This window comes from Ctenocephalides felis, unplaced genomic scaffold (assembly GCF_003426905.1).
Source record: "Ctenocephalides felis isolate EL2017-DRISC unplaced genomic scaffold, ASM342690v1 CF-g0.4_SCAFFOLD_01886, whole genome shotgun sequence".
In the NCBI taxonomy this organism is placed as follows: domain Eukaryota; kingdom Metazoa; phylum Arthropoda; class Insecta; order Siphonaptera; family Pulicidae; genus Ctenocephalides; species Ctenocephalides felis.
Window position 1 is genome coordinate 114,200,793 of NW_020538040.1, and position 24,503 is coordinate 114,225,295.

At 29.8% G+C, this 24,503-nt stretch overlaps 1 protein-coding gene across 1 annotated transcript in view; it reads right to left on the minus strand.

Moving 5' to 3' along the window:
- LOC113378312 (ATPase family AAA domain-containing protein 1-B-like) overlaps nt 1–24,503 on the minus strand; it is a 61,856-nt gene that overhangs the window by 26,934 nt on the left and 10,419 nt on the right. The window lies entirely within an intron of this gene.

A 24,503-nucleotide genomic window follows, 5' to 3' on the forward strand; every position in this document is an offset into this window, starting at 1 on the left:
CAGGTCTAGCCGTTTCAAAGATACGGGGCAAAAAGTGCCAAAAACGGTAACTCAGTTTGTAGGAGAACGGAGCGTCCGATTTTAATAATTTAAAAAACATTTTACTTGTTATGACGAAATAAACAACTGGTAAAATTTTTGGGAAGACAGGTCTAGCGGTTATGGACTCTCAATAAAAATAATTTTAAATAATGTCATTTGGCGGTCAAAAATGTTATTGGACATATGTACATCAAATTATCAGATATTTTATAGAGACAATTTTATAGAGATTTTAATATTGTGTACACATTTTGTATAATTTTTTTTGGGTTCCGTACCAAGATTTTTAATTTTGAAATTTTTTTACATGTTTCAAATAAATGTCCTCGACATTTTTGACAGTATAGTATAGAATAACCGATTTGTATAATTAAAAAATCATTGGAATTTCATCAACAGTCCATCACGGTTATGGACTCTCAAAAAAAATAATTTTAAATGTCATTTGGCGGTCAAAAATGTTATTGGACATATGTACATCAAATTATCAGATATTTTATAGAGACAATTTTATAGAGATTTTAATATTGTGTACACATTTTGTATAAACTTTTTTGGGTTCCGTACCAAGATTTTTAATTTTGAAGTTTTTTTAAGTGGTTCAAACAAATGTCCTCGACATTTTTGACAGTATAGAACAGAGGTGGAGAATCTTTTTGCCATTAGAGGCCACACTTAAATTAGGCAGCAATGAAAGAGGCTGCTTAAGCCGATTGACCTAAAAAAGTGACTTTTGTGAAATTATTATAGTTTTTTATAGTTTTAACAATTTATTTCATTATATAGAAAAAAGTAATAATATATAATAATAATAATATAAAATAATATTGAAATATTACAAAAAATACAATAAAAAAATATTTTTTAAACACTTATTATTATTTTTTTATTATATTTTTAACAGCAATCAGAACTTTACGTCCTATGAGCTGTTGGGCTGAAAGTTCTCCTTACTTCGTATTTTTTTTAGATGGTAACCCTATGGTTGAACCATCCATATTTGATGATTTTTGTTATTAGAATTAATCTACTAGGGCTGACTTTTTATTGGTGCAGCAATGCCGGGCAAGGGCTATTTTCACTTGGAAACATATTGCTATCTATATTTCCAAGTGAAAATCGTTGTCACTGCTGCCTGACAACAGGCTGCTCGAAGTGGGTATCGAACCCGGAACCTCTGATTCAGGTCCCGTCGCTCTTAACCGCTTACCTACGGGCGAGCCCAAACATTTATTTGGCTTTATTTTTTGCTTCCCAGTTTTTTGCTTGGCAATTGAGCAATTTATGACAAAATGCCCAATAAATGTCGAGATGTAAAATTACTGGGTGTCGAAGGAAATCGAACGAAATTTCATTCATTCTTCTTGAAGATTGAAAAAATGTATTGTTAATTTAAACTTTGCATTTGAGTTGTTCTCATTTCAAATACCTTACTCTATATTTATATTTCAAGATTTAAATATAAATAAATTCTATATATTATGTGCAAATAAATACGGACACATATTGCCTACAGCAATTCTTAAAAATATATTTTTGTATTTATGAAAAAAGGTATAGTTTTTTGTCATTTTATAACTATGGTCTCACAAAATTGCCAATGTATGTAGGTAAAATCTGGTTGCTCCGACCTCCGCCAAAGCTGCGGATTTGCTTTTGGTTGCGAGAAGTATAAATTTTTATCATTTTACTACGGATACGCATAAATATTTTGCACTGTTAATTTTTTTATAATACCTTTTTGAATCATATAATAGGCGATGTCTTGCGAAATCAAAAATATTGCTTATATCAAATAATATTAATTGTATATTAATGTATTATACATTACTTCTGAGTCTGTGTTTCAGGTTAGTAATCTAATGTCATGTTACAATATGACTGTTTTTGGTGGGATTTTTCGCGGAACTGTCATGACGTTGTTGTACAATAGTTGTTTGAAAGTAACTCTGCTATTTTGTACTAGATGGCAAGGGGCCGCACAAGAACCTCCAGGAGGCCGCAGGTTCCCAACCTATGGTTTAGATAGAATAACGAATTTGTATGATTAAAAAATCATTCGGTTCGTACTCGATTGCGAAGCGTTTTTGCAAAAATTTTGCCGCTTCGGAAGTATGAAGCGTAAAGGGTGTAAAAACGGTTATGCAGTTTTTGAGAGAACGGATTATCCGATTAGATTAATTCAAAAAACATTTTGCTTGAGTAGATGGTGTGCAAAAAATGCATTTACAGAAAATTTAGTGAGTTTGAAAATAAAAAAACAAAATTTGCAAAAAAAATTCAAAATTTCAAAAACTTCAAATTTTCGAAATTTTTCATGCTTTTCAAAAAAAACTAAATTTCGAAAAATTAAAAAAAATGATTTCTTACAAAAATCATTTCAATCAAAAAATCGAATTTTCAAAAATTTCCAAATTCTCAAAATATTTTTAAAAAAAAACGATTTTTTTAGATTCTAAAAAATTTTAAACTTCGAAAAAAATTTCAAAATTAAGAAAGAATTTCAAAATTTAAAAAAAAATCTAAATTATAAAAAAATTTCTAAATTATCAAAAAAATCTAATTTTAAAAAATGAACTCTTGTAAACGTAAGTTGTTTATAAAATACGCTCATCACCCAATTTAAAAAGCACTTATAAATTTACAGTTTGTATTTATAATAAATAACACAGGCCAATAAAGAAAATGGTGCAAACGATTTTAATGCTGTTTATAAGTATATTTGGTTAAAAAATGACATTGGTTTTTTTCTATGAGCTTTAGTTTTCAAGATATGATAAAATGTATAATAGTGAAATATATAAGGAATGAAAGTACAAAATAGTAATACAATTCAGAATGTTATTTTAATGAGATATGCCTACTCGTACATACAAACTTACAAGACCCATTCGGCCTTAGTTGGGACATTAGCTGACAACACTGTGAAAACTTCTTTTCCGTGACGACCTACAATGGACCTGGTTTCGGAAACTTCTTTCCAAGTTCAAAACTAGAGCTGATACAAAAAAATAGTTTGCAGATTTGAAATCAGCGCAAAAAATACTATGAGAATCAGCTCTAATATTTGATGCACCAAACAAAAAAAAAATTGTAGGCCTGTGTAATCTATTTGAAAATCTTCAAAACAATTATTTATTATTTTTTCATTCCTCGAATGATTAATTACGGTACGGGAAGTTCCAGCAATTTGCCTTAATGCACGATGCAATGCGCCCCACTAGTTTATTTTTGAGATATTCGTGGTGGATCATTAAACCCCGCTCTACCCTACACATATACATACAAATGTGTTTTTAATGTAAGTAATCATATTTTTGATTGATTTCTTTACATAATTTTATTGTACAAACAGTACCTAGTGCTATTGTGCACAAAAGACATTTGGAGATTCGGCTACATCATGTAGAATCATGTCGGTCATTATAAATGTACACTTTTTTTTAAAAAAAGTTGTTCAATATAAGCGACATGTCAAAGTACCTACCACCCTCTCTCTGCTAAAATAAGCATCATTATCAACTTAATTGATCATGCTATACTATTGTCTCATAACAATTTTTGAAGAACAACCTCTCATTAGTATCACAAATCTTAAGTATAAAATTCTTATCCTCGACATTTGATCTAATCCAGAACCAGAAACAGAATTTTATACCTCCAAAACCGCCACAACATATCAACTGAAAATCCGAAACTATTACCTTACCCTTTATAAACGATCTTTACTACGCATGGAAAAAACTCTTCATTAAACATAATTTAGTCTTTACCTCAGATAACACTATTTCAATATTATTTACTAAATTAAAATCTAAATTTATCCGAAAATTTTAAGTATACTAAATTATACAAATTAAATTGTCTAAATTGGCAAGGGTTTCACATTGACGAAACTAGCACAAAATCTACACAAAAGATCAATACAGAAATAATTCAAAAAATAAGAATAAAACATAAACAATAAATAAAACAATGCTTACATAACACATAAATAGCCTTCAGCATAACATTGATTTCCTAAACCCGTGTATATTACATTTTGAAACCAATATATTTAAAAGAAGATTTAATGAAAATTATCTAATATCGTTAAACAATAAAGCAATCAACAAAAGACTTGACAGCTATTCGCTCTGTAATGATTATGGTACCCATCTACTAGACAACCAAGCAACCGAGCAATTTATGACAAAATGACCAATAAATGTCCAGTTGTAAATTTTTTCGGTGTCCCAGGCAATCGAACAAAATTTCATTCATTTTTCTTGAACATTAGAGAAAAAAGTTTGTACATTTCGAACGTGTAATGAGATAAAATCGACTTTTGTTGTAAATTTTAGTTCGCTTTCATTTTTTATTTAAACATTGATTTTTTATATAAAAATATTTTGAAGTTTTTTATTTAACATTAATGTTGTACATTTGAAGCAGATGAATTAATTCGGAATGAATTTTGTCCATAATAAATAGCTCGAAATATTGTTCAAACGTAGTCCGATACCAGTTATAACAAATTATTCACGTTTTACATTATATTAGCGCCTAATTTTAACCTGAAACATGGCCTTAATCTTGGAATATACGTCTACATTTACAATAATACAATTATAAAAGAAATCTAAAAGTCCTCATCGATCCGAAGCGAGCTAAAAAATGGCACGAGGTCAAAGGTCACAAAAATGACCCTTCTGCGATTTTTAGTCAATTTTATCGCAAAATTACCTGAGACAATATTGTAGAGCATAAAATTATGTACAAAAAATGCAGCAATACTTTTTTTGCTCAGACCCACAGTTTTAAAGATAAATCACTTTGAAAAGTACGCTACCGCCAGGGTAGTGTGCTTACAATAGCGGCGCGAGGCGTCGGCGGTGTCGGCGACCGCCGACGGCCTCGCGTTTCAGGGGGCCTTACAAGAGGCCCCAAAATGATTTTTATTATTTAAAGTTTAGTTTTTAATTTGTATTGAGTTTATTTTTTATGCTGATGTGTGAGTAAAGAAGGTGATTAGTGGTTCACGGGCACTCTCATTTTTCTCTCTTATGTCTTATGGACACTATCTAATATTGTCTGTCATAACTATAGATTATTAAATTTAAACAACTTCGCGTAAGACGGCTAATTCTCTGGTTGTTTATATTTGTGTGTTTCTTATAATGAGCATAATGTAAATCATTATTCCATTTAGAAATACAGACGAGTTGTTATCTTAACGTATCCAAACAGTAGCATGATATTGAGGAATAAAATTAATGAAAATGCTCCATCAAAATTGATCAACGAGAAATAACAATGGTTTAATTTTTTTTAAAATAAATATTATAATACTATTAATTTGAAACTAATCATTGTTTCACACCATCAACACAAGCGATATATTTTTTTTAAACATTCTAATCGGATGATGAGTTCTTTCAAAAACTGCATCACCAAATTGATTGATAACATTTTAACTGTTTTTGCATCTCCGAAACCGCTGGACATGTCTTTGCCATTTTATTAACAGGAATCGAATGTTCTTTAAATCATTTAAATCGGTTGATCCGCTCTGATGCCGTGGACAAAAATTTAAATTCTTAAATAGTCCAACATTTCGACATTTCGACATTTCTGAACCGATTTTGAAAATTCAAAAACTGTTCGAAAGTTTTCAGTTGGCAATCGTGCTGATTAGTTTTTCGTAAAAATCGGCCGCGCCGTTTCTTCGTAATTATAGATTTTTTTTTAAACAAAGCCTTTGTATAGTAGAGATAAAAATTATAGTCTGAACTAACAAATTTTATGGAACTACAATAAGTGATTAATTATAAAAATTCCTTAAATTTTGGAATAATGGCCCGATCTTTTAGGCCATGCCATGTGTACATTCTATGTGGGGATTTGTGCACTCAAATTATTTTAATTATGGATTTTTAATCAATTGTAGATTTAATTAATCAATTGTAGATTGAAAAATTTTGTCTAATTAGTTATTGATTAGTCGGTGGTTTCTAATCATTTTCATTCAGAAAGACTTGAACAGTCAAAAAACTATAAAATTAGCTAATCAAATAATTTGGCAAAAAAGAAACTTCTTCGGGATAATTATTTAATTTCGGTGTTTTACTAATGTCTTAAGAACGAACTTTTTTTGTCGGAGAGTTTGTTTATTTCAACTTGTGCAATTTTTGTCTATTTCAATTTGTGTAATTATCTGATTAAAATATATCTCATTATTTCGTTTAACAATAATTATTTTTTAACTTTTTAACATAGATGACGTGCTGATTAGTTTTTGGCAAAGGCGGAACGAATCGTTTCTAAGATACGGGGCAAAAACTGGCAAAATGGTAATTCAGTCTTTGAGAAAACGGAGCGTTCGATTCGAATGATTCAAAAAACATTTTATATGTATTAAGAAAATGAAAAACTGATTAAATTTTTAGAAAGGCAGGTCAAGCGGTTTTGGAGATCCATTAAAAAAAGGAAAAGAAAAGCCATTTGGCGGACAAAAATGATCATTAAACATATGCGCATCAAATTATCAGTTATTTTATAAAGATTTTAGTAATAAATACAAATTTTGTTTATATTTCTACGCGCTCCGTACCAATGTATAACAGTTAGACCGCAACGCGGCGCTTACGCGCTTCTATATTTCATCTCAAGGAGGTAACGAAGCGTTATTGCTTTGAAAAAATGTTCGAAATTTTCAAAAAATCTCAAAATATAAATAAATATTTCAATTAAGAAAAAGTCTTTTTTTTTCAAAGTTTTCAAAAATTTTTTAAACATTTAAATTACGGCACGGAAAGTTTTAGTAATTAACCTTAAAAAAGGGGGCCTCGCAAACGAATTTCGTCGACGCCGACGAATGGTCTAGCGCCGCCACTGTGTGCTTACCTCGATTTTACGTGATTTTCCCAATAGGCCTATTTCACGAATATGTTGTTTGTTTCGGAACATTTGCAAAATATTGGTAAATATTGGGTTGGTAAAAATAAAGGAGGTAATTATAAAAAAGCAACTAAATTTATTCATGGAAGTCATAATTTTGAAATGTTTCTACATCTTTTTTGTATCGTTTTTCTTGATCTTATATCCTTCTTCTTCGTCTTCTTCTTCTTCACTTTGAGCATAAACTTTTCCTGGTTTAAAAAAATACATAATTTGTTCAGTTGTAGTTCGAGCAGTTCCTCGCAAATAGTCACAACAAATCACGGTTCAATTCAATGTTAAAAACTAAATTTACTGCTGAAAATGATATCAGTTAAACAAGCTAATAATGATGCTGATGTACTAGTTATTAAAACATATATAAAGCAATTTAATGTGATAAATAGTACTATTGTTGTTGGTGAAGATTGATTTACTCGCCTTACATACTGCTAGAACTCTAACTGAACAAATTATGTATTTTTTTAAACCAGGAAAACTATATATATGTAGTCAAAGTGAAGAAGAAGATAAGAAGAAGACGAAGAAGAAAAACGAGAAAATCAAGAAAGACAATGGGTACATAAAATATGTAGAAACATTTCAAAACTAGTGGGGCGCATGACATCGTGCCTTAAGGCAAATTGCTGGAACTTCCCGTACCGTAATTAAAAAATCGAGGAATGAAAATAATCAATAATTGTTTTAAATAATTTGAAATAGATTATTTATTATAAATACACACTCTAAATTTATTCTACAAACAACTTATGTGTATGCTTATAAGAAATTTCTTTTTTTTTTTTAATTTGATTTTTTTTTTGATAATTTTGAAATTAAAAAAAACGTTTTTTTTTAATTTTTCGAGAATTTGGAGATTTTTGAAAATGTCCGATTTTTTTTTATCATTTCGAAATATTCTCAAGAAATTTCGTTTTTTTAGAATTTTGATGTTTTTTTAATTTTTCGAAATTTAGATATTTTTTTCAAAATGATGAAAAATTTCAAAAATTTGAGTTTTCTGAAAATTAAATTTTTTTTTTGAAAATTTTGATTTTTTTTTTTCTTTGAAAATTTTGATTTTTTTTTTGAAAATTTTAAAAACCACTAAAGAATAATTTTTTGCACACCGTCTACACAAGGTTTGGACGGTACAAAAGGTTTTTTGAATTAATCTAATCGGATGATCCGTTCTCTCAAAAACTCCCTGGCCATTTTTACACCCTTTCCGCTCCATACCTGCGGAACGGCAGGATGTGCCTTTTGCAAAAACGCCTCGCGATCGAGTACGAACCGAATGATTTTTCAATTTTATAAATCGGTTATTCCCCTACTGTCGAAAATGTCGAGGACATTTGTTTGAATCATATACATAATCTTCAAAATTAAAAATCTTGATACGGAACCCAAAAAAATTGACACAAAATGTGTACACATTATTAAAATCTCTATAAAATATCTGATAATTTGATGTGCATATTTCTAGTAAACATTTTTACCGCCAAATTACATTTAAAAAAAATGAGAGTCCATAACGGTTAGACCTGCCTTTCCAAAAAATTTCTTCGTTTCATTTCAGTTCTTCGTTTAATCTATGGAAAATAGTTATGTATATAAAAATATAAATTCCATTCCATTGTATAAAAATATACAAAATTTATTGATTATAAAATTTCATGATATCTGAAAAAATTACAAGTGATTTTGTTCCTGTCCGATTCCAAGCTAGTTTTTTTTTTTTTAATTTTTTGGCCTCCGCTTTGCAGCATGTTTAGCCACCTACATTACTCATTATTTTTCATCATATTCTATAGAATTCTTACATATATATATCTTATACATTCATCATATATATACTATATCTCTTCTTATATCCTAATCTTCCATTCAATTTTATTTCTTCAATTCCATTCATTTTTCATTTTTCTTCTTGTTTCTCAATATGTGTTCTTCTCATCTTCTACACTTCTTTTTTTCCTTCTTACTTCTAATTCAATTTTTTCTTATATTCTACAAATTGATTTTTAATCTACTTTAATTACTTATACATTCTTATACATTCTGATATTTTACATTTTTCCATTACATTTGGAAGCGCCAGGAGTCGAACCAACGATCTCCGGCATGTGAGTCGGACATGCTACCTCTGAGCTACGTCCGCCACAAATTCAATTCATGACTCAAAGTCTCGACTCAGAAATAATTTTTGTGTCAGCAATAACACTGAGGTCTGGGTATACAAAATGGGTATACCAACGGAAGTCCGGTGTCAGTAGAGTAAATGCGTTAACTCGCGATGACCCGGGGACTGGACGTACCTTTTGAGCAGTCACGAAAGACCAGTGATTATGGTGCTGCATTAAAGTCTATATTTTTTAATTCCCTACAAATCAATACAAATAAAATGTTTTTTGTATTATTCAAATCGGACGCTCCGTTCTCTCAAAAACTGAATTATAATTTTTGGTTCTTTTTGCTCCGTACCTTCGAAACGGCTTGACCTGCATATGCCAAAAACTAATCAGCACGTTTCCTTATCAATACGAATTAAATGTTTTTCAAATTATTCAAATCCGTTATTCCATACTGTCCATTATTCCGTATTATTAAAATCTCTATAAAATATCTGATAATTCGATGTACATATGTCCAATAAACATTTTTGACCGTCAAATGGCATTGTTTTTAACTTATTTTTATTGAGAGTCCGTAACCGCTAGACCTGCCTTCCTAAAAATTTAATCAGTTGTTCATCTTGTCAAAACAAGTAAAATGTTATTTGAATTTTTAAAATCGGACGCTCCGTTTTCTTAAAAACTGTGTTACCGTTTTTGGCACTTTTTGCCCCGTATCTTCGGAACGGCTAGACCTGCCTCCGCCAAAAACTAATCAGCATATCTCATTGACAGTACGAATCGAATGCTTTTTGAATTATTTAAATCGGTTAATCGGTGTTCCCGAAATCGTCGACGAAAATTTGTATCCGCATACTCACACATACGCACACACATACATCCATTTTTTCTAAGGTATGCCAAACTATTCAGAAACCTTTGAAACGTAAAGATATACAAGAATTTTCATTTTCGAATTTTTTGCGATTACTATAACTTACCCTTGTGAAAAAATTTTTGTGAGCTTTGACCTGGTGCCATTTTTTTAGCTTGCTTCGGATCTATGAGGACTTTTGAGATTTCTTTTATAATTGTATTTTTAACAATTTTAAGTTACAGCCCATTATGAACTATAATAACCTTGAAAGCGTAAATTGACCGGGTTATATCTTTAAGTCTAATATGTTTGTATCTATTTTTTTTAAATTGTATAAAAAACTTTCTAGTTTTCCACTGAATGACGGTCTCGATAAAGACTGAAACGTATGGATTAATAAAGCTGATTTCCTAACATATAGATAGAGAGATATTGCCCGACTCAACACACTTGTTTTGATATATATATATATATATATATATATATATATATATACACATATATATATTGACAATTTTTAACGTTACTTTCTGTTTTTTAAAGTTGTAGAACCACTGACGATGACGTAGAATTTACGTTAAAACATTTGGAAAAATAAAGATGTTTTAAAATATATATATATATATATATATATATATATATATATATATATATATATATATGGGTTCGCCGTGGCGAAGGTCGTTAACGCGTTGACTTTGTTGGACAGGGTCGCGCGTTCGATTCCCCGCTCTGGCAATCTGACATCGGGCAGCGCGATGTCCATTTTCAATTGAAAATATAGATCAAAATATGTTTTCAATTGAAAATAAAACCCATGTCGGGCACTGCGGTGTGAAATGGCAATGGAAAATCTCTCACACTATTCTTCCCTGAATCGAGTTGGAGTTTTAATTCAGCTCACGGACCTGCCCTAGGGCAGTACACCCATTATATATATATATATATATATATATATATATATATATATATATTATATATATATATATATATATATATATTTATATATATATATTAGAGATGGGTAACTCACTCCGAGTGGTGTTGTTTCACAGGATTTGTCATCTCCGACTTCCTCAAATTGGTATTAAATCTGTTAACTCGTATAGGCATTTAGTGTTTTTGTCGTTGTTGATTTGGGAAGGAAAAGGTCACTTTCTTGTCTCGCAGGTAGTTTTATGACCTTTTTTAGGTATAAAGGTCAAACTAAATACCATTGTGTATTTTCCAGAAAATACAAAAATGTTACTTTAAAGATACAGAACAATGAAATTGTATTCAAGTGTGAATAGCTCAAATGTATAATTTATTGAATAGTCATCTTTGGCCGTGAATGACGGCAAAAATATACGAAACGAAATACATTTATTTAATCTTGTTTTTCCATAGCCTGAAATAACAACACTTTAGAGTACAAAATTTATCAGTGATATCATTAGTATTTAAGCAGTAAAAAATATTCAGTATTATACTATTACTTTTACACAATTATGTAATTGTGTAAAAGTAATAATATGCTAATCGAACTACGCGATATAATTAATAATATTAATTCGATAATATTAATTCTCAAATGGAAATAGCAGAAGAAAAATTTTGAAAGAAGAAGTATTATGTTTTGCTTTTATTACAAAGTTTACTACATAATTTTTATATAAAATTAATCCAAAAAATCAATTATTTTCTCATCAAAAGGAAATCATTAAATTGAATTTGATTCTCAAGTTTTTCGTTTTTACTTTGGTCAACACTGCTAAAAATACGAGTCACTGAGTCGATCATCTGGTCGACCGAAAAATTTTACAATCCGTCATTTATTCGTGAATTTTTTAAAAAAAATATTTTATTGATAATTATTCATAAATTTTTATTTCAAATAATTAATGGGATTTGACAAATCCTTAGATACATAAACAGTGTGCTATAGAACACATTTGTTTCGAGTATTTCGGTTTCAAAATTGTCGGAGTCGTGGAGTTGTTTAGCGGATATAACTCCACCATGAAGCGGAGTCAAATCCGAGTCGATCCGGCTTCGGATATAATAAGCCCATCTCTAATATATATATATATTAGTGATGTGCCGACTTGAAAAATTCCCGATTCGAATGATTCGAATCAGAAATAAACCTGATTCGAATCATGATTCGAATCAACTCGAATCAAGTATATATATGGACAAAAAAAATCATGGATGTATTAATTTAGTAAAAGTGATCCAAATTTATAATCAAAATTGTCAGTTTAACCAATATAACCGACAAAGTAGAAATTGTAAACATAAATCACTATCAAAAAGTATATTCTGAAAATTATTAAAAATGATGTAATTTTGAGGACGGCTAAAACATATCTTCAAATTAATTTACAATAATAGATTACCAAACAATTGTGCATCACTAAAGCATATAAAATAATATTTGGAATCCATGGGTCGATTGTTTATTTTACTATGTAATCAGTAAAGGATCGCATCTAAACTGAGAGCTGAAAGTTAATTTCATTAATGTGAATTTGCCATTACTTACATAATCAGAAGTTAACATATTATTTACTGACTTTCTGGTGTTTAGTAATTGTTTCAAAAGAGAATTATATTGAAAGATTCCCGAAACTCGTTTCTTAATTTCGAGTGGTTTATTCTGATAACATTTAAAATCTAAAACACTTAATTATTATCAAAATTGGGTATTGATATTTCACGAATAAAATCGCTCTCAGCGCTCCGTAAAATAAATAAACACGCAAGAACGACGATGCATTGTATCGCCCATACGGTTAACTCATATCGCTCGAACGGCTTGAAGTCGGGATGATTCGAATCAGAATTGAAGTCGGAATAACTCGTAACGCCGCTTGATTCGGTTTGGCTCATGAAGTCGGAACAACTCATAACGCCGCTTGATTCGAGTTGGCTCATATGAAGTCGGAACAACTCATATCGCCGCTTGATTCGAGTTGGCTCATATGAAGTCGGAACAACTCATATCGCCGCTTGATTCGGTTTGAGTCATGAAGTCGGAATAACTCTAATCGCCGCTTGATTCGGTTTGAGTCATATGAAGTCGGATGATATAGTTAGTCGATGATTGCGGTTAAAGTCACACAAAGACGATTGGAGTTGGCTGATACATTTAAGCATATTAAAGTCGGGTCGCTCGCATGATTTAATTCATTATTTATTTTTTATATTTATGATATTTATTTTTTATATTATTATAATATTGAATTAAATTAAAACATTTTTTTATATTTATATTTATGAAAAATTTTATATTTATGAAAAATTTGTGTTAATACATATTTTATCACAGTAAATATTTCGCGGCTTGATGCGAGTTGATTCGAATCAAGTAAAATCTGATTCGAATCAAGTCGTTAAAGGCTTGATTCGAATGATTCGAATCACTTGATTCGACTTGGCACATCACTAATATATATATACATATATATATATATATATATATATATATATATATATATATATATATAGAATTTTATGATATGAGTGGAACGAATATTAATTGTTTAATATGAACAAAACAGCACTCAGATTTGTTTAACACAACTTTATTTTATGATTCATATTAAACAATTAATATATATATATATAATATATATGCACACATATATATGCACACTAGATGACCTGACAGACGATGTCCTGCACCCATGTCTACAATTCAAAAATTCCATTTTTTTAATAACCTATACTGATATTTATCAATTACATAAAAATTATGTTATGTTTTTCACACTACAGTCTATACCGAAATGTATATACATCCATATGGGTGACCTTAAATGTACAACTGCTTTAAATAAAATGATGAGTCTCAGAACCTACACTTGAACTGTGAAATTCAAATCAGCCACTAGTATAGGAGGCAGCAACGTTTTCAAAACAAGCATTTTAGTCAGGCTGGTTTTTTGGTATGTGGTCCTTGGTGTTCTCTCGGTTAGAGTACGGGCCGTCTGGCAGCTGGAAGTGGTTGCGTTAATTAGTGCGCAGCCAACTTGTACAGCGCGATTTCAAAATTTTGAAAGCATTTTAGTCAGTCCAATTTTCATTTTTTTGACTTCGAATAGGTTCACCAGACTCACATTTTTCGTTGCCAGACATTTTGGGCACTGGAAAATATGTGCCAGACGCCAATTTATTTATTGATTTTTTTAATTATTCAAATCATTTTAGTCCGTCTGAAATTTCAATATTATGTTCGTTAAGGGTAAAAACACATAAAATTAATTTGCCAGACGTTTCTGCGGTTGTTAACCATGCCTGGCAATCAAAAATGTGTGGCAATATGATACTAGTTTATAGCATTTTAGTCAGTCCAATTTTCATTGTTTGACTTTGAATAGGTTATCCAGACTCACATTTTTGTTGTCAGACATTTTGGGCGTTGCCAAATATGTGCCAGACACCAATTTTTTCATTATTTTTTTTAAATTTAAATCCGTCTGTAATTTTAATATTATGATCATTAAGGGTCAAGAATATAATATTAATTTGCCAGACGTTTCTGTGGTTGTTAAGCATGTCTGGCAACGAAGAATGTCTGGCAATATGATACTAGTAGACAGAGTGAGACAATCACCGAATACATTGGCGCGAATGAAACAAAAAGCTATTATACTCGTAAGAGCGCAATACGTGTACTAGCCAGAAAACCATAAAAAATCAAGTAACTATGTTAGACAGATGAGATTATTATAAACTTCTCTGCAAAATTGTGTTTATACCATTTTTCATTAGAATCACCGTTCCTGTCAAATTGCCATCTGAAAAGTTAAATAAATCATATTCCTCATAATATGCAGCCTTTATACATCATCGAAGGTGTATTATGAGTGAAAAATAAGAATCCATTGATTTGTGTTGGATAGATGAGTTTAATGAATCTTGTGATATATCACATTGTAGTATCAGTCTTTATTTAGCTTCTTCCTAGAGCAATACCTGCCAGATTTATTGTCCTAGTGCGGGAGGGTCGCATACATGATTGTTTTGAAGTAATTAAACGAAATAATTATGTATAAATGAATGCGAAACGTGTTATAACATCCAAAGTGCTTAAACAGTTACTAGCACCCGTACTACACGTAAGACCATCAAACAAACAAATATTGAAATATGTTCTATGGAATAGTATATTAGAAATACACACTACAATTTATTGAACAAATTTATTTCCAATAGCTCAATTTATTTTAATGACAAGGGTTATACAATATTTTTAGTCATACATGTAGATGTGGATGTATAAATGAATAATTTTTTGTTTATTCATGACTAAAACATTGATTTTCCAAATTTGTCACAAAAATTTATCGTCTGCCTTTGTAATTTATAGCATAAGATATACTTGTTGAAAATTGCTTCAAAATAAACAGAATAACGAATTTAGAAAGAATTGATAATAAATTTATATAGTATCCGCGGTAAAGGTACAATATCACCACTCAAAATAATTGCTTCAATAATGTTCCCCGTAATTTTTATAATCTCGTATCATATTTTAACTGGATCTTAGTAATTATAATATCTGAATTCTATTTTTCTTAGTAATAATTTAATATACATTATTACCAGGGACGCTCCTGGGGTCCTCAGCGCCCGCATGCCATTTTCTTTTCTAGCGCTCCCCCCCCCCTATTATTTTACCTGCTTTAACCGTTTATTATTAAAATTATTATCATTAATTAATATTTGACTTTTGAAACATTTTACTTTTTTATGTTTGGGCATTTTTTATGCGATTTATTCTATTGAGCAAATCGTAGAGACCAAAAAAAAATTATCCTTTAATAAATAAAAATTAAATTATTTATTAATTTCATTATGGGGTTACATGGGTTTCCTCGGGCAAAAATGCGGCCTTTTTTCAATTATGATTTTTTTTATTTAAAAGATACATATTTAATAAACATTTTGTAAAATTTTCAAAAAAAAAATATCAAAATGGCGGTCATTACGACGCATTTCCGGCAGTCCCTCGGAAAAAGGTGCCTCCGCGTTGTCAGCAGAACTTCTTTCAGGATCATCCGAAATCAAAATAAAAATACGCGTTTTAGTAAAGACAATAAACTATGTATTGGACGAAGGAAAAAAGAAAAAAATGAAAATTGGATTTTTGGCAGACGTTTTTATAAAAAATGCAAATTTCGATGAAAATTTCTCGACATTCTTTATTTTAAATAGTTGTAATTAAACAAAAAGAAAATCCTTCGTTCAATATCTTGTAAACGATATCTAAAAAACTTGTGTAAAATTTCATCAAGATCAGTTGAGTAGTTCTTAAGAAATCTTGACAACCGTCTTTGAAAACATAGCTTTGAGAAAAACGCGTTTAAAGTTTTAAGAGACAATAAAGGTGCACCTCAAGCGTCTACCTTTTCATGACTGTATCTCCAAAACTATCAGTCGGATCAACTTGAAAATTTAGGACAATATTCTAGAGATGTTATAGAATTTATTAAGACAAAAAACATTTTTTCGATTTTTTGAAACCGTGAAACCCATGTAACCCCTTATTAACTCTTTGGGGACGGCTGTCCACCTGAGTGGACAACGTACTCTGTCAGGCTATCTGTGAGGCACAGGTTATTTTATAAAGAATTACATAGTTTGCATCAAAACGTTGAATAGATTACATAAAGCAGTGATAAACAGTGTTTTATTTTAAAAATAATTATTAGTTATTTTTTAAGTAATTTTAGCCTTTTTCTTTGCTATATAGACTTTTTTTTAAATGTGAATAAAACGACCGAGCGCTTTTAAATATGGCAAAACGAATTTTGTGATGTAAGCAGTAGAAGAGAAACAACAAAAACCAATGTCACACCACAGTTTTGTAAAAAGTCTTGTAAAACAGTAGAGAGGTGCCAAAATCTCGAACATTTTCATCTACATCGTTCTCAAACAATCTGACTAATCAGTGGCATGTTCTAAATGCGAGAAAAAGAAAATGAGATTGTCGAAGATTGCCGAAGACGGCAAACAATATTTTATTCTGAAACATGTCAAAATCAATCCGCTATGCTTGTTGAAAACTTTTTTAAACGTTACCATTCTTTATAAAATGATCAAAAATAAAGTATGTTCTTCAATGACCACAAATTTTTATCAAACAAATTGCGTAACATACATGATGAAATCAAGTTTACAGCCGGTACAGTAGATTGTTTTGAAATCGGTGCCGTCCCATAAGGGTTAAACATAACCATAACATAACACTGGTACTTCATGTTGAATTATGTTAATTTAATTTTTTATTATTTAAGATATCCGAATTGCAAGTTAACCCGAGTGGAAATTTGTTGGAATTTAGTAATTTAGTGCATGGCTCTCGTAGGGGCCATATACGGGCGGCCCTAATATGATAATTTGGATAGGATCCATAAAAGACATGCCTGAATTCAGCCCTAACACGGATTGCACTATAATAATTAAAACGGCCATATGCGGATGCCCTATATTACCCCTATAACGTATTGCCCATAATATGATACTATGGGCCGTATTGGAAATTCATTACTAGAACCCTAATACGGCTTACCCATTATTGAGATCTGTCGTATTTACGTATTACGATTTATTAAATTTTTGTGAAAATAGAAACAATAATACCCACGTATTTAAGACAATTTTAGAATTAAAAAAACAACCAAGCAAAAGAAGAGTATTTTCCATTTCGAGCAATTTAAAGTTAATACAAGTTTACAATATTCAATACAAGTTTAAATATTCAATTTATTTTTTTGTTTAATTTTTTTATTTAATTATTATGATCAATATTAAATATTGAATATTTTAATGGATCATATTATTTATTTTAATAAATAATAAATATTCAATTGATATGCTTAATGCAATATGATTTATAATTTAAATAAACTTACACGTGCCGAACTGATAATTTTATCAGTTCGACACGTGTAAGTTCACTATCTAAACCAAACAATAGACCCACTCATAACGCGCAACAAAGATCCATTCATAAAATCGAACAGCTTCATATCAATCATGATATGTATTTGGCTATTCTCATTTGCTCTCACTGCCTTGAAGGCGAACGAGTTATCTGTTTTCGGGACGCACGAGGCGATTTAGTATTACGTTTAAAACTGTAGATTATTTTCAATCTTTACGAAAATACATGATGAGTATTTATTTAAAAGAAATTAATGAGTTTTGTGTATTAAATAATATAAAAAATTAACATTATCCCACAGGAAAACATTTTCTCGTATCAATAAATTTGATCGACAAAAAAGCTGCTTTCAGTGAAAAATGTTTTGGAAATCACTGCTCAAAATGTATTGAAATATGACAGCCTCTAGACACATTCAATATAAACCTTTGCCAATCAGCACGGTATGTATTATTCAAAGTACACTTATATATATATATATATATATATATATATATATATATATATATATATATATATATATATATATTAGGGTGGTCCTTATAATGGTCATTTTCGAATTTTCTTGCTCCCAGGGGCTCAAATGGTTCCAAATAGATAAAAAACAATTCTCTGAAAGTTTTAGCTCTTAATATTAACGTTTAGATAGAGCGCAATTCAATCAAAGTTTTGTATGGAAATAGCATGGAAAAATTTTCAAAAATTTTAAAAATGTTTTTTAGATGTAATTTAGCGAACTAATGAATGAATAAAACTCATTCATTTGTCGCTAAGTTATACCTAAAACATTTTTTTTAATTTTCAAAAAGTTTGATTGAATTGCGCTCTATCTAAACGTCAATATTAGGAGCTAAAACTTTCAGAGAATTGTTTTTTATCAATTTGGAACCATTTGAGCCCCTGGGAGCAAGGAAATTCGAAAATGACCATTTTAAGAACCACCCTAATATATATATATATATATATATATATATATATATATATCTTATATATAAAAATGGAGGCCTTTTTCAAATGTCCGAATAAAACTCGAAAACGGCTGAATCGATTTGGCCAGTCTTAGTCTTGAAAAATTCGTGCCAATCCAGAGAAAGTCTAAAAGGTGAGAAATTATTTCAAATCCGCGTAGAAACTTTACATTTTAAATTTGAAAATTTTTGTAGAAGCGTAATTTAAATAAAACAATGGACGGTGGCAATTTCGTGAAATGTCAAACGCTTTTGACAGATGATGTTCAATTACGTTTAATAGGATGTTTTACGGGAATATTACTTATTTATGATAAATTTGTAGTAAGAAGAGTTTTGTTTGTAGTTTTATTTATATACAAAAACGTTAGTAAACGGGCCGCAAGTGTTACTAGAGACTCAAAGTATAAACTTTTTTGATATGTTAATATGAAAATGCACTTTTTGGCATATTTTTCTCAAACACGGTGCTCTGAAATATCTCATTTGTATAATTATATACTCATTGGTATTTATAAAACATTTTCTAAGTTATATTATTTTTTATTTATTTTATTTAAATTCAGAACCTAAATTTGGTATCGATCAAATGGGCATTTTGTCGAATAACATTTTTCCAGTTATAATTTCCCAGAATTTATCGCAGAATAGATAGTAATATATGAAAGTCCGGGATTAAAAAGGTCCACCACCGATGTGCCAAAAATCAGTAAAGTTAAGCATTGTTTAAAAACAATATTTGAAAGTAGAGGAAAAAAGCTGTATAGCCAGCTACAAACTTGATTTGAAAACGATTATCTTTGAAATGAGGGAGATAAACGGTAATCTTTGAAAATCCATAATAAACGTATTTTCTTCCGTTGGTAGTTTTAGTATTAGTTAAAAATGTAATTATTTTGTAAAATACCTTTAAAATTATAATAAGGCTTTAAACCTTTTGCCACCTGCCCGTTACAAGTTACACCGCATATAGGATAAAAAGGTCTAGATAACAAATTTTTGGAAGACATCAAAAAAGCACATTTCTACAATAATGAAGTAGAAGTCAGTTTACTGAACGTAGTCAGATAATTGTTCGTTTGATATGTCTTATTTGTTGTGATATAATTGTTATGGTTTTCACAATATAGTTTATATTTGCTCAAAGTCAAATTGGACCTTTGTGTCTCGCCCTGCTCTACATATATACTTTTTATTAAATTTACTTTAATTCATAGAATGTAACTTGAAACTTTTCAAAAAGCAGGTCAAAGAAGAAATACTTAATGCATTTTTTATCTCTCCTCGCAAAAATTTGAAAATTTTGTATAAGCTCAGTAGTATTATTTACAATTATACACAAAATCTAGAATCCAAAAAGAATCTGAAAAACTTGAAACGTAATTAATAATCCGAAAGACCAAAAAAGACTCGGATTGGATTATACGATGTTTTCTATAGAAAGTGTATAAAACTTGCAGTTTGATTGTATTGACAAAATATAGACAAACTAATGAGGTTTATTGTTTTTATAATACCTAATTGTATACAGCATTCAAACAACACATTCTTATGCACTTAAAGTATTAATATTTTTGATTCTCTAGAAGTGGTTTAGAATATACCTTATTTAGCAAAACAACGTTTGCCGGGTCAGCTAGTATATATATAAAATTCTTATTGTTTGCCCTTGAAAATATTTGAAGTTAGTTTGACATTAAAAACAATTGAAGACTGTCATTTGCCAAACATTTCCATTCACTTATAGGCTAAGGCAATATTAAAATATAATAAATTCATGATTATGAATAAGGAAAATGTGATGTCTACATTATTAATGCCGGAAAGCAGCTGAGATGTGCCAAAAATTAAATTAATATAAGATGCAAATAATATAACATGCATCTGACAGTCTGCGCATGCGAAATCGTGTTCTCAACGTACGCGTGGTTTGCTTTTGCTTGCAATCATTTTGTTTGCGCACTTTGCGAACAGATTCGCCGTACGAATTCGTGCAAAGAAGACGAGCCATAAGTGATTGCGCTCAAAAATATTCAATTTGCAGTCGTTTTGCCTTACTATACTAAGTCACAATACAAAAAAAATTATTTAGAAGTTTCATTGTGTCAAAAATTCATATGTTTGTCATTGGTTACGGAATATTTACTCAATGAAGCGCTTTCGGTCTGAACTTTTTTTACTGTTTTCCATTTCGTTTGGAATTTTGGAACTAGGTTCATCTTACTCTTCAGAAGTGAAAACAATTTAGACTCCTTTACCACTTCTCGGGTGGATGACATTTCTTTTCAGTGGTGTAATTTTACTTTTTTCAAAATAACGTTGGGTATCGATAAAAGAACTAATTATAAGAGAAAAATGTTTTTCAAAAAAGCAAATACTTTTCAAGTTACTGGCTACTGAAAATTTGTTTCTTTTTTGCGTTTTTCATCATTTTTTGCTAATATATTCAAAAATATACATTTTAACGAAAATCATGTAATGAACAAAATTATATCAATTAAAATCTTAATAAATCGCTATTTTATAGTGTTTTAGGAACATTATTAGGCTAGATATGAAAATGGGTTTTTATACCGCTCAAAATAAGCTTTAAAATGAGTACTTCTGCGTGTAAAATGAGTAAACTATCATACAAATAAAAGACGCATATAATGTTTTTTCATTTAAATCAAATAGTTTTTCAGTTCATTTCCACCAAATTTAAAAATAATCGTATTCCATCTAGAATTAACTTGGTTTGAGAGATCGTGATGGATTGTAGAAATTACCACAACTTTAGTACAAACGATTTTCAAAAAACTCATGATTTCATGAAAAAAAAAACATTTAAAAAAACATCCAATTTCTTATTATAATATCTCTGAAAGAATACGTATAAAAGTGTACTACTGACTAATTATTGTTGTTTATTATTTTTCCATTACACAAATATTGATAGAGGTATTAATTAAGAAGTGCGCAGCTGTCCAACCAGAGGTCTTTCGAGCTACGGTAAAATTTATGATAGAGAAAGTTGTAGCTCATTTAATCACCTTTGAAATAGTGTATTACAAGTTCTGATAAAATCAGAATTAAAAGAGTAATAATCCAATTAATGCGGTGGATGGTGACGGAGTGCAAATTGTTTTCACTTCTGAATTCAAGATAAAGATTAGCCTATTTCCAAAATATGAAGTAAATTGGAACACAGTAAAATAATTCACAGAGCAATAATTTTGTTAATCGTAAGTTGAATAGAGCATATGTGAACAGGATTTGACAAATTAATTCACTACAAATATAAACTTAAGCAATAATGTATATTGATTTATTGCAGAAAAAAATGTAATTTAGATATTAAAATTACTAAAAGCCAGTTAAAATATGGTACGTAATCATAAAAACTATAGGCAACATTATTGAAGCAATTATTTTGGGTCGAAAAATAAAAGGTGATATTGCACCTTTGCCGCGAATGCTATATATTAATTCTTTCTGAATTTGTTGTACTTTTTGAAAGATTTCAATTTTCAACACGTGTATCTTATGCTATGACCATAAATCACAAAGGCAGGCGATCATTTTTAGTGTGATAAATTTAGAAAATCAATGTTTTAGTCATGAATAAACAAAAAATCATTCATTTATACATCCACATCTACAGGTATGACTAAAAATACTATATAACCCTTAAATGCAATAAAATAAATTGAGCTATTGGAAATAAATTTGTTCTATAAATCACAGTGTATAATTTTTAATATACAATTTTATTGAACATTTTTTAATATTTGTTAAATGAATAATTAAAGTGTTAACTGTGGGAATTGAGAACAATCATTTTATTTGAAACAGTTCTACATTCAACATCACTCATATATTGGTGTAAATAGTAATTCAAAAAACAGTAATTATTATTTTTAACTAAGCAGTAAATATTAGTATAAAATATTGAAAAATTGTAGACGTGGGTACAGAACAACGTCTGTCGGGTCAGCTAGTATATATATATATATATATATATATATATATACAGTAAACCCTCGCTTTACGCGGCAAGTGCGTACCGTGCAGTATGGGAACCGTGCTATAAGAAACTCGTATTTAACATACAATTCAGGCTAATTCGTAGTGCGTTCTATGAAACCTTACATAGTGCAGTATGGGATCCGTGCTATGAGAAACTCACAGTTGGTACAAATCGCACCATTTTTATCGCGCTGTATGAAGACCAAGAAATACAACTTGAAATAGGAGTAATACGGACGAAATGACATGTAGGGTATTGACACGATTGACACCTTATTCAAAAATTGGCGCGACGCAATAGTCAGCTCAATCGTGTTCTTAGGCAGCTATTATATAAACGGGCATGTCTAAAAGATAAAAATCAATAACAAAATTTACATCAATACCCTTTTGCACAACGAACTTATAGGCTGTAGACCAAATACCGTGTAATAAGAAGTCCGTGTAGTCGGAGGGATGTCGGATTTTTAGCTCCGTGTAGTATGGGAACCGTGTACTCAGAGTGCCGTGTAAAGCGAGGGCCTACTGTATATATATATATATATATATATATATATATATATATACACCTAAGTCTGTTTTTACACGGTCTTTTTGTACACGGTTTTGATATAACACGGTTTGAAAATTGAATATTTTTAAATTTTTTACACGATTTTATTCCATTTAGCACGATTTGGAATTTTATGTACCTAAATTTTTTTTGTCAAAATAAATTTTTGCGAAGTATGTTCATATCACAAAAAAGTATTTATGAAAGAAAAAAGTCTGAAACCATCGATAGTATCGATAGTTTGCAAACACTAGCTTAAAGATTTAAGTGAATTCCCCTTTAGCGCGTACAAACAATTTTTACTGGTCAAAGCAAATGTGAATAGCACTAATTTAATTCTTGTTCTTAAAAATTCTTGTTTTTCACCAATTTTAATAGGTTTTAGAGATTAGGAACAAATCACCCATTTTTGTATAAGATCAATGTCTTTTTTTACACGGATTCTTCTGGAACCAATCTCCGTGTAAAAACAGACTTAGGTGTATATATACATAAAAAATATCATGAGGTAGATGGAATATTAAATTAACTAGTTATTATTTTATTTATTTATGGTTATACATTTTATTACAGATGAAATAGATACGGAATTTGAAAAAAAAAACGAGATTAACTCCGAATAACTCTGATTAGAACTTAAGTACAATCCAGTTCTTGAAAAATAATAAATTATTATTCACGTGATTGGGACAAAGGAAGAGATTTTCGACACAAAAATAAAAACGAAATCGACCATAAAGATGACTATGGTGAATAATAAAAATCTTATATAATTTTATGTATTTTCATGTTTTTATTTTTGTGTATATATCTGTACATTTTATTCTATAATAACTAACATTTTATTAATATTACTATTATTGTCAACATTAGAATGAATACAAAAATTTAATATATGTATTTTTTTTATTGGGCAATGTCAATTATTATTTTCAGGGCTATATGGTAATTTTGAAATAAGACGATATTCTTTTAGGGACCATTTACGGTTATCGAGTAGGGGCCGGAACAGTTCGCCATACTTGAACCGTATCCGGCAAGGCGTTACCAAACTCATACGGGCCAAGTAGGGCTGTCGGATCGGGAC